The sequence below is a fragment of the Lolium rigidum genome, chromosome 5, assembly GCF_022539505.1.
Source record: "Lolium rigidum isolate FL_2022 chromosome 5, APGP_CSIRO_Lrig_0.1, whole genome shotgun sequence".
NCBI lineage: Eukaryota > Viridiplantae > Streptophyta > Magnoliopsida > Poales > Poaceae > Lolium > Lolium rigidum.
This window is the reverse complement of record NC_061512.1, coordinates 135531517-135542061: the sequence shown is the minus strand read 5'-3', so window position 1 is coordinate 135542061 and position 10545 is coordinate 135531517. Positions and strand designations below refer to the sequence as shown.

The 10545-nt window shown below is 42.7% G+C and overlaps 1 long non-coding RNA gene and 1 pseudogene across 1 annotated transcript; one reads left to right on the top strand and one right to left on the bottom strand.

Moving 5' to 3' along the window:
* Positions 1-515: 515 nt before the first annotated feature.
* On the bottom strand, positions 516-7417 carry LOC124653904 (annotated as a pseudogene).
* On the top strand, positions 2143-2971 carry LOC124653905. The gene is made up of 4 exons (XR_006988091.1): positions 2143-2175; positions 2274-2321; positions 2714-2785; positions 2915-2971. It is a non-coding gene; the product is annotated as an uncharacterized LOC124653905 (long non-coding RNA).
* Positions 7418-10545: the final 3128 nt, after the last annotated feature.

The following is a 10545-nucleotide window of genomic DNA, read 5'->3' as shown; positions in this document are numbered from 1 at the left end:
ATACATTAAATAGCTGGCTCCTCTTGTTACAACATGTAACTAACTTAGTGGTGCAGTGGCAAGATTTATTAGGACTCATAGGCAAAATTACTAATTAGTAGAAGGATGCACTATTGGCTGTTTAAAAATACTACAAGCAACCAAACATCCATCGACTTGTGATATAGGACCTGTCCTAACTACTCTAATAACCAACCTTTCCCATCAGCTCTCAACTCTCCTTGATCTCCACACTTTACAACTTGGTGATCAGGTATGCTTAAAATTAATTAAAATTCTTTCTTTTGTTTGTAACAGTTCACTTGATCTAACTGCCAGGTTTTCGTTCCCTAAATCAGTTTTCTTAATCCTCCATTTGACTGGTGGTGCAGTTCTATGTGGATACTGTGAAAAAGTGGCTCACTGCCGCTTTATATCTGGGTCACCTTTGCGAGCATTGTGCCTTCTCATTGCTGGTCAACCTGCAGATGTTTTTAATGTAGAGAACAACAGCAACTCAAACTCCACACAAGCACTAGAAAATCTGATGTTTTAGTTTGTCCCCATATTGCAACATCAAGTATTTTTATCCAATCACTGAGCAGAGCAAGATAAGACCTCACCGACTAAATTCTCAATCTAATACTAATCATGACATTCCAATTGTAGATTACACTCTACTGATCGGTTTCAGTATGGATGAAGAGGCCTTGTGTTTGGCTGCTGCCTTCATGGCCTCATTTGAATCCAGCTTTGCAAGCTTCCATGGGTTAATACCAACTTGGCGCTTAGCATGTCTGGTTCTTTCCACCAGGTCGGGATCAACACTAGAGCGCAATCTCTCAGGTCCTGCGATGTGATGCGGACAAGATCAAATATAGGTAGATAAGATTCAAATTAAAAAATGAAACAAATATGTGTGTTTCTTTTACTGATATAGACACATTGCATAATGCCTTGAAAGTGAAATGCAGTATAAGACAATCATGAAGAAAAATTTGGAAGTTTCAAATATATGATGGTGTAAGTTTGCCAAGTAAAGTTATGTGATGTAGAAGAAACTTTCATAAGATAAATCCCGAGAAATAGGTAAAAATGTAAAATGTAAAACATCTAGGAACAATTTTCTGTTGCATATGCCAAAAACATGTCTAGAAACTTCCCTTACTAGGTTCAGTAAAACTCTGATAAAAGAGTTTTTTTCGGGATCCAATAAAGAGTTTAATAAGCGTGAGCCACGATAAATTAGGCGGTTGATTATTTAGACTTGGAACGATCGCGAAAATAATGGGGAAGTCGGCTTTGGACCAATCCCTGAACCTATGGCACACCTGATGTGTGAGCCGACAGTGGGTACAGTTCTCCCTGGCTGATTGGCAGAGAGCACAGACAGGGTTATGAGGCCAGCCTCGCCTCTCAAGATTATCCGCCGTTAAACATCTCCAAAGATACCTCTGACCCATCTCCTGTTCAGGAGCACAGCCGCCACTGTGAGCCCTGAGTCACGGACATAAGAGTAGAGGATTGGCACCAAAGCAAGCCGCCAGCAAGCCAATTGTCTGTCCAGAATTTCGCCCGCATGCCGTCACCCAGGCGGATGGACACGCCAGCCTCGAACAGGTTCATGGAGTCACGGTCGTCGCTAGCAGGAACAAGCGACGACGTGCGTGGCTCCTCCGACCATCTCAGCCATGGCCACCGGCAACGCAGGGCCATGCCGAAGAGCTTCAGGTTGAGCACCCCTAGGCCTCCGAATTGAGTAGGCTGACACACCCGTGATCACGGCAAGAGGCAGTGACCAATCGAAGCTCCTCGCAGTCTCAGTCCTCCATCGGCGCCGACGCCTCCTGCACAGCCGCCGCGATGGCCGACATGCACGGTCATCCAGGCGGAGGGAACTACACAAGGCACACACGTACAACACAAGCTCCTTGCTTCTTCATGCCTAGGTCCCCTTCATCCCAGCACGCCGCCAGCAACCACGGTCCACGGGTTAATGCTACTACTGTCTCTTGAAGTTGAATCCTCCTCTCTCTTGAACATATTCCTCTAATATTTCCATTTAGTTACATCCCGAAATTCTAATTTGCTCTCTGTTTTTGGATTTCAGGTTGGGGTGCTGCTTGGTCTCATCAACCTCGGCTCCAGGATCAGGTCCGACTGCCTATCACAGAGCTGTTCCGTCTTCGACTACAGGTGGGTTCTATCACTCTATCGCTCTCACTCTCTTGGCTGCTACTAAACTTCCTGAATTAAATATGGCGTATTTAATAAATTCCATTGCTGTATTCTAGGAAGTTGTGGTGTGATCTACATGGAAAAAAGGTGGGAAAGCACCAGAGGTGAACGCCTCATATCTGATGCTTATGTTTTGTGCTTCTAGATTGCAAATTTCTTGTAATTAGTTGATAAAACAATTATGCAGTTCAATTTCTAAATTTATTACAAGCAGGTTAACGAATTTCAAATGTATGTCCGTCAAGGCTGGTGCTAGAGATTTCTACTTAGTGACATGTAGTGATAGATTTCCCTCTACAAGTGGTATACTTTCGGTAAACATGGCGTTCATCAGTTTATAATCCAGACTATATCTATTTTATGTCTTCCATTAAATCATTACATTTTCTGACTTACTAATTATTCTGTCAAGTTCGACATGTTTGGAAACATGATTTCATTACAATCTATGCTTTGGAATGGCACTCCTACTAAACATACTTAGCTGATAATACAGCGGGCATGTGTTGCGAGAGCAAAGGAGCATTGCCATAATTCATCTTCAGCACATGAGCAAAGATTTGTGAAGGTGCTTTCCAAAATTCTGGTCACATTATTTGTCACCATGTTATGCAGAACCTGAAACCTTCTCTTTGGAAATGCAAAACATACCTGGTCAAGGAGGATGCCTGGTGGACTGCACCATGCACCTTTGTAGTGTCGTGAGCTCCCGCTGAAAGCAGTCGCTGCAGAACCCATGGAAGAAGATGCCAGGTTGTGACCAGGAGATTCACTCTCACTCTCAGCCCTCATTGCCACCATATACTCATAAGTTGTGATGCCCTGAAAAATGGTGCAACTATGCAATATCATAATCCATTCCTTGTAAAAATGAGAGTACAATTTTGACAAAGGCTGACAAAGTGACCAACCTTCCGGATTAATAAGATATGAAAGATGAACAGCTGCCCCACAAAACAGAAACCTAGCCCAGAAAGAGCTATACCCAAGGCCTTAAGTCAAGGATGTATTGAGTTAATTGTGCTAGATAAGTTAAAATAGTCTAGAGTACTGCAGAGATATGCCTCAAAACAAGATCAACAAGAAGGTTAAACATACCACAATGACTTTAAAGGGTGCTCCTGAAATATAATGACCAAGCTTTTCCCCTATCTGGTCTTCAATGGCTGTTTTATCGTTGAAGCAACGGACAAACACAGCTATGCCAACCCCACACTCAACTGCAAACTTTATACATAATGAAAAAATACAATTAGTAACATGAGAATGCTTTCGAAACATCAAATTCACAGTCAACATATGATTATCATCATTTCTACATACCCAACCAAGTGTCATCGACAAAAGGCAAAAAAATGTGGCGTAGTTTTTCCTTCCAACACAATTGTTCATCCACTGCATCAAAAGTATCAAATCAAAGAATGGAAAAGCCCACACCAAGAACTAAGTTAGAGTAAAAAGGGACAAAATTCTACACAAGCTTCAATAGGACACCTACACGGCAATGATGATCAAAACCATCAACGCACTTGTCACAGCTTCCACAATGTTTACTATTTTTTAGCACCTGTATCAATACAGAAAGGGAAAAGCATTTTAGAACAAATAAAATCAATTCTTTGGATCAAGAGGATGTATTTGCGTAAACAGAAGGACACTGGATATCGATACACCAAAGAAATAGAAGCGCACTGTTATGACCGGCCTGGTCTACCGCCGGAGGAGGCCCACTGGCCAGGCCTAGTTAGGGGCTTAGCCCAATTATCTATTTCCATTATAAATAAGAGTTGTAATTGTATTTCTGAGATTAAGCAATAAACATATATTTGTTGCCGACTCCTCAAGGAGTCGGACTTACAACCCTAGCTGCCGCCTCTGTTCAGCCGCCGCCGCCTCCCTCACGCTCGCACGACGGCGCCCTGTCGCCGGCGCTCTCGCCTCCGCACGCACACAATCTCTTCCTTCCTCTATAACCTCCGTCCTAGACCGTGTAGATTAGTTGATTCTACCACACGCAAACAACAGATAAATAGCAAGGCAGCAAACAAATGTAGAGGACACTAACTACAGCAGACATAATCTCTAACACATTTTATATTTTTATCCAACCATCTTTTCCTGATTGCTGGCCGACCTGTTTTTAATAGAAACATGATTTGAGCACTTATCTCAAGAATACATCCTTCCTTAATCCTTAATGTGAGAATTTTTGTACCAGCTACTGCATCCATGTTAACCAGGCAGGTTTGCTTTTGGACATTTTTGTCTCCATGTCATCATATGAACTATGTCTGCCTATGCGTGAAAGGCAGATGCAACTAATTTGATACAGGAAGTGTATATTGTCGGTTACCAAAAGTCTTTGAACTGTCTAAATACTACTACCTCCGTTCCAAGATATGAGATGTTCTTACATTCTGGAACAAAGGTAGTAGGCATTACGCAGCATGCAGAACCAAAGTTTCAAGTCAATACACACATAAACAATAATCCGTCTGATGCCAGACATGTTTAACATCTGTTGTAATATAAGTATCAGTTATAGCGCTTGGTTCATGGAAAATAGACATGCGCCCAAGAAATAGGTAAACTAGAATTAATGGATGCAAGCATTTCCAGTGCAGTGCAGCCATTTTTCAGAACTTTAGCAAAAGGAGAAAATGTGTCCGAACTCTGATATATTTTGCTAGCAGACTAGGGTTGGAGCTAGCTGAAATAAGTACCTCTGTGTTGCAAAGGTTGCAAGGGAGTGCCACCTCACCATAATCTTCTTGCTGATAAGCTTCATCTTGTTTGCGACAATCCTCTTTCACAAAAATAGCACAACAGGAACAACTAGCTCCTAAACATGATTTATGCTTCTGGGTTCCTTCGCTGGTTCTCAATCCTGGACTGCCAGCTTCTTCTTGAGTGTCTATGTTTGCTTTTAACCAAAAGAACATGTAGTATTAGTATTCAAACATTAGTGGCAAATTTACTAGGTATCAGGACATACCTTCTGACTTACAGATTAGTGCACCATTGACGGTCATCAGGATGCCCAAGTCAGCAGGATCAATAGCAGTACATCTAGTGTACAGAATCAGTACAGATAAGGCCTGATAAACAGAAGACAATACCAAATGTATATCAAATGAAATATAATCCAGGATTCAGTCCATGCATGAAAGAAAGATAGTGGAACCTTACCAGAAAACTATAAACACCGACTGCGACATGATACAACTCCTTCCAAAGAAATGGAGACAAGAAAGATAGAATGTCATACACATCCATAAGAACCCCGTTATAGCAGTCACCTGCAAAAAAAGGGTTTCAAACTCATCCTTCCACAAGAGATAAGATAAAAATAGCTTGCAGTGGCACCAGCATGGGTGGAAATGTAAATCCAACCAAGAGGCCCCAAAGTGAGCATTGGAAAAAAATAAAACTTGGGAGCTCGTAGATCTACCACCAGGTAAGCAACCAGTATGTTGTAAATGGGTGTTTACTATTAAGCACACACCAGAGGGTAAGATTGACAGATACAAAGCACGCCTTGTAGCAAAAGGGTATACACAGACCTACGGTATAGACTATGAAGAAACCTTTGCGCCTGTGGCAAAGATGAATTCTGTGAGAACTCTAATATCTTGTGCGGTGAATTTTGATTGGAGCATTTACCAAATGGATGTAAAAAATGCATTCCTTCCTGGGGATCTACATGAAGAAGTGTATATGCAAATTCCACCCGGGTTTGAGTCCAGTTATAATACAAAGAGAGTGTTACGCCTGCATCGCTCCTTGTATGGGTTGAAACAATCACCAAGGGCGTGGTTTGATCGTTTCAGACAAGCTATTCTAAAAAGAGGGTATCGACAGAGCAACGCTGACCACACATTATTCTATAAACATGCTAACAATAAGGTTGCTATCCTGATAGTCTATGTTGATGATATTGTGATCACAGGCAATGACACCAAGGAAATTGTTGGCCTGAAGCATCATCTTGCACGGGAATTTGAAGTCAAGGACCTTGGACACTTGAAGTATTTTCTTGGCATAGAAGTCTCACGTGGACCAAAAGGTATATTTCTAACACAAAGGAAGTATGTTTTAGACCTGCTCAAAGAAACTGGCATGTATGGTTCAAAACCAGCTGCTACTCCCATTGAGCAGAATCATAGACTAAGCAGTGATGCGGGAAACCCAATTGATAGAGAACGCTACCAGAGACTTGTGGGAAGGTTAATTTACCTTTCCCACACGCGCCCCGATATTGCATTCGCTGTGAGCGTTGTGAGTCAGTTTATGCATAGCCCAAGAACAGCTCACATGGATGCTGTCACTAGAATCTTGCGGTACCTTAAAGGCTGCCCAGGAAAAGGTCTTCTTTACACTAAGCAAGGAAACTTACAAGTTGAGTGTTATACCGATGCGGACTGGGCTGGTTCTCTAGATGACCGGCGATCCACATCTGGTTATTGTGCATTTGTTGGAGGGAACTTAGTCTCTTGGCGAAGTAAAAAACAGAACGTGGTAGCCAGATCAACTGCTGAAGCTGAATTTAGATCCATGGCACATGGTATATGTGAACTACTATGGCTGCAAATTCTCCTAAGTGAACTAAGATTATTCAAGTGTAAGCCTTTGATGCTTTATTGTGATAACAAAGCAGCCATTGATATTGCAAATAATCCAGTGCAGCACGATCGAACTAAACATGTTGAAGTCGATCGTCATTTCATCAAAGAAAAACTTGACAGAGGAGTAGTCTGTATACCATATGTGACCTCAGCTAGTCAAATAGCAGATGTTTTAACCAAAGGTTTACCAGAGAAGCCATTTTCTGTGTTTCGTACCAAGATGGGTCTATTTGATGTGTTTGCCCCATCTTGAGGAGGAGTGTTGGTGTGAGTTGAAATTTATGTATCTAGTAGGACCTTAATGTAAAATGTACACATAATAATATATAGAAGAGAATAGAAAGAGGGATCGGCAACGATCCAGAAATTTCCCCATACTGGAGCTCTGTCCCCTTCTCTATTCTCCCTCACAAACCACTAAATCCGTTTGAATCTCCGTGATTTCTGCATGAGATTCAACACTAAAGAACAGAAGAAATCAACAAAAAGTAACAGTTTAATTTTGTGACCTGCCGGGTGTCGCCGGGGAGCTGCCAGCCGTGACGCCGCGCCATGGCGACCCTGCCACGGCGGAAGCTGACGCGCGGCGGCGGCGGCGGCGGAGGCGGCTCCATTGACGAGCTTGTGACCCCGGGCCCCCTGGGTATGGCAATTCTGACTCTCTCCGGTCGTGTGCCTGCGCCGGGCGAGGGGGAGACGCGCGGTGGTGGTGAAGTGTATGTGCGCGGCGACGGCTGTGGCGGTCTGCCCTCTCCTGGGATTCTGCCGGCGCCGGGGCGTCCGCTGCTGTGCTCACGCTGGCCGTGTGTTTCCATTTCGTCCGCTGCTCTGCTGAAACGAATGAAGGAGACCATGCCGGGCGGCAAAGTAGATACTACACGCGGCTCGCATGCATTTCTGGAGAGGCAGCATCTTTTGTGTGGGGGTGGGGCGGGCGGTACGAAAATGCCACCACCGGTCAAATGCAACGACTAGTACTTGGCGCGGATGATCAATCGCGGTGGTGGTGGTGAAGTGGCATGGAGACCAGGAACGCATGATCTGCACATGGATGGAAAAGGGGAACTGTGTGTTTTCAGATCATGACGAAGGAGACGTCTGTCTCGTATGCGAGTTGAGAGGCATCATTAGTTCGATGAGATCGGTTTGGGGGTGCCACAAAAGAACCCTTGTGTTTACATCTTTGTTGTTCCTCCAATGTCTCACAATATGTCACTAATCTATCTAACTCTCACATTGTTTGGCACACAAAAAATACACACAAAACACAAAGAGAAAGGAACGACACACACACATACATCTCAACTTGGTTACACTGGAGGCTACGATTATTTATTCAGCACAGATATTTATAAAGAGGAATTGTCACACCATGCTATGCAAGTCATGCTCTGATACTTCACACTTGCACTAACACATGAGTCATCTAACTCTAACAAACTTTACCTTGAATGTAATGTGCCTCTCAATCTGGTGAGGAGATGGAATATAAGGGATTAATGGAAAATTTGTTTTCAAAATGAGTTCTATGTGTTCAACTTACTAGTAACTTAGCAAATTAAGTGACACTTGGATCCTACCATATATTTACGGGCTATGTCTTCCACGGTAGAAAACCACTATCATGGACTGGTTTAGTATATAACATAAGCATGGAGATTTCAACTTTATTAAATTACCCAAGGACATGAATAGACCTGGAGGATATGTGAATGACATGTTGCTTTTCAATGAGACTATCAAGAATATGTGACTTATAGAGATTTCCTCAAAGGAAGAAAATTTACTTGGAGTGATATGCAAGAAGACCCCATTTTAGAGAAGTTTGATTGTTTCTTATTTTACCTCTAGGTCTTTGGATTGTTTTTTGGTAAACACTACATATCAGAGCCCGATTGGAAACAAATTATCGGACGTATCGACCAACGTACATCGTTATTTGATCGCACGGCTCTCAGTCGTAGCTTCCGCCGTTCATAAAACACCCATTAATCACGCCCGACAGGAAGCTATCTCTAGCCGGATTTTTTGCAACCGTTTCGTATCAGTTTCCAAATCACCTCTCCCCAGTCCTCTCCCCACGTCCAGCAGCTGATCTCCCCGCGCGCCGGCCTGACCATCGCCGCTGCCTACAACCTGCACTCACGCCAGCCTGCCCTTTCCCTCAAAGATCTGCGCCATGTCCTTCTGCCGCGGGGATTCGTCAGCGGCGCCGACCTGCTTGACGGGGGGCAGGTTTGTTAGGGTTGCAGGCGGTGTATCCCGGAGCCAACCATGACGCCCTTCTCTCCTCCTTGGATCAACAGCAGGAGGTTGCTCTGCTTCCACTAATTCCTGTCTCCGCATTTTTTCTTCAAGCACACACGAATCCGGGTGAGAGTTATATAGTCTCCTTATATCCTTAGCATGTATTACGTAATGTCTGGAGAAATCATTGTTAATTTTAGGATTTAAAAAGTTTTTCGACATACTTCTTCCGATGATGCATGGTCATGAATTTATGCTTCGATTTTGCTTCGCAAGATATTTTTTTGTTTCATGTTATTTTACTAATGCTTCATTTGTTTCTTGCATGTGCTTGTAATGCATGCTCTGCCGCAAGCAAACAAATTTGGCAATTCAAAAGTTATGATTTCACTTCTTTTCAAGCACGTATCCTTGATTTCTAACTTATGCTTCTAATATAGAGATGTTCTGTGACATCACTTGAATCACAAATTTATGTTACTAAAATTTATCCAGAAGCATGCCAATTTGCAAAAGGCAAGTTCCCCTACTAGATTTTCTTCAAGTAGTGCCATTGTATGAATTCTTATCTCGCCATCCATGTTTCTCATGGGTTTCTACATATTGTTTGGTATCCCCCCTGAACATGAAATTTATGATTCAATCAGTCCACGCTTCTGAAGCATTATATATCAATGAGACATTGGGTTGATTTGGCAGCAACCATTGGTTCATCAATATTTTCTTTTTTTGGTATATGCTTCTAATGTATGTAAGATGTGCTTCATATGATGCCTACCATGCTTCTATGTTTCTCAAATAAGTTTCCCTTGTATAGCAGGCGATCCCCGGCACGGACGTCGCGCGTGTGGCAAAAGCACGTTATGAAGATGGAACGAGTGGACCAATATGTGTGACCGTACTCTATGATAATGATTCCGGCATGGTGAAGGTTGCCGCGGGACGAACCTCCGCAGCCGTGTTCGTGTGCTCTGTGATGACGTAGTTGCATTCTTTTGCAAGTGGGCCTTCAATAGACGAGCGTGGTGTAGTCTCCTCGTTGATAGCTATAGCATCAAACTTTGCCAACCTTCCTCGCAAGCATGTCACTCGGTTGTTTGAACACTGTAGACATATACGAAATCCCCCCTATGTACGAAGCAAGTAACACTAACAATGTAACATATGTATTTCCGGTTACATTGTTTCTTCATATAAGTGAACTTTATATCTGGTCATAGAAGCGATCTTTTATCCTTATGTATGAAGCAAGTAAAATTAACAATGTAACGTATGTACCGGTTATCCCTATGTATGAAGCAAGTAACATTAACAATGTAACGTATGTACCGGTTATAATAAGCAAGAAACAAACTTTATTTGTGTAAGAAGCAATGTACAACGACATTGGAAACAAAATATGTTTAATAAAGAAGCAGACTATATTGATATTTTTTTGTTAAACCAAAGCAAATTT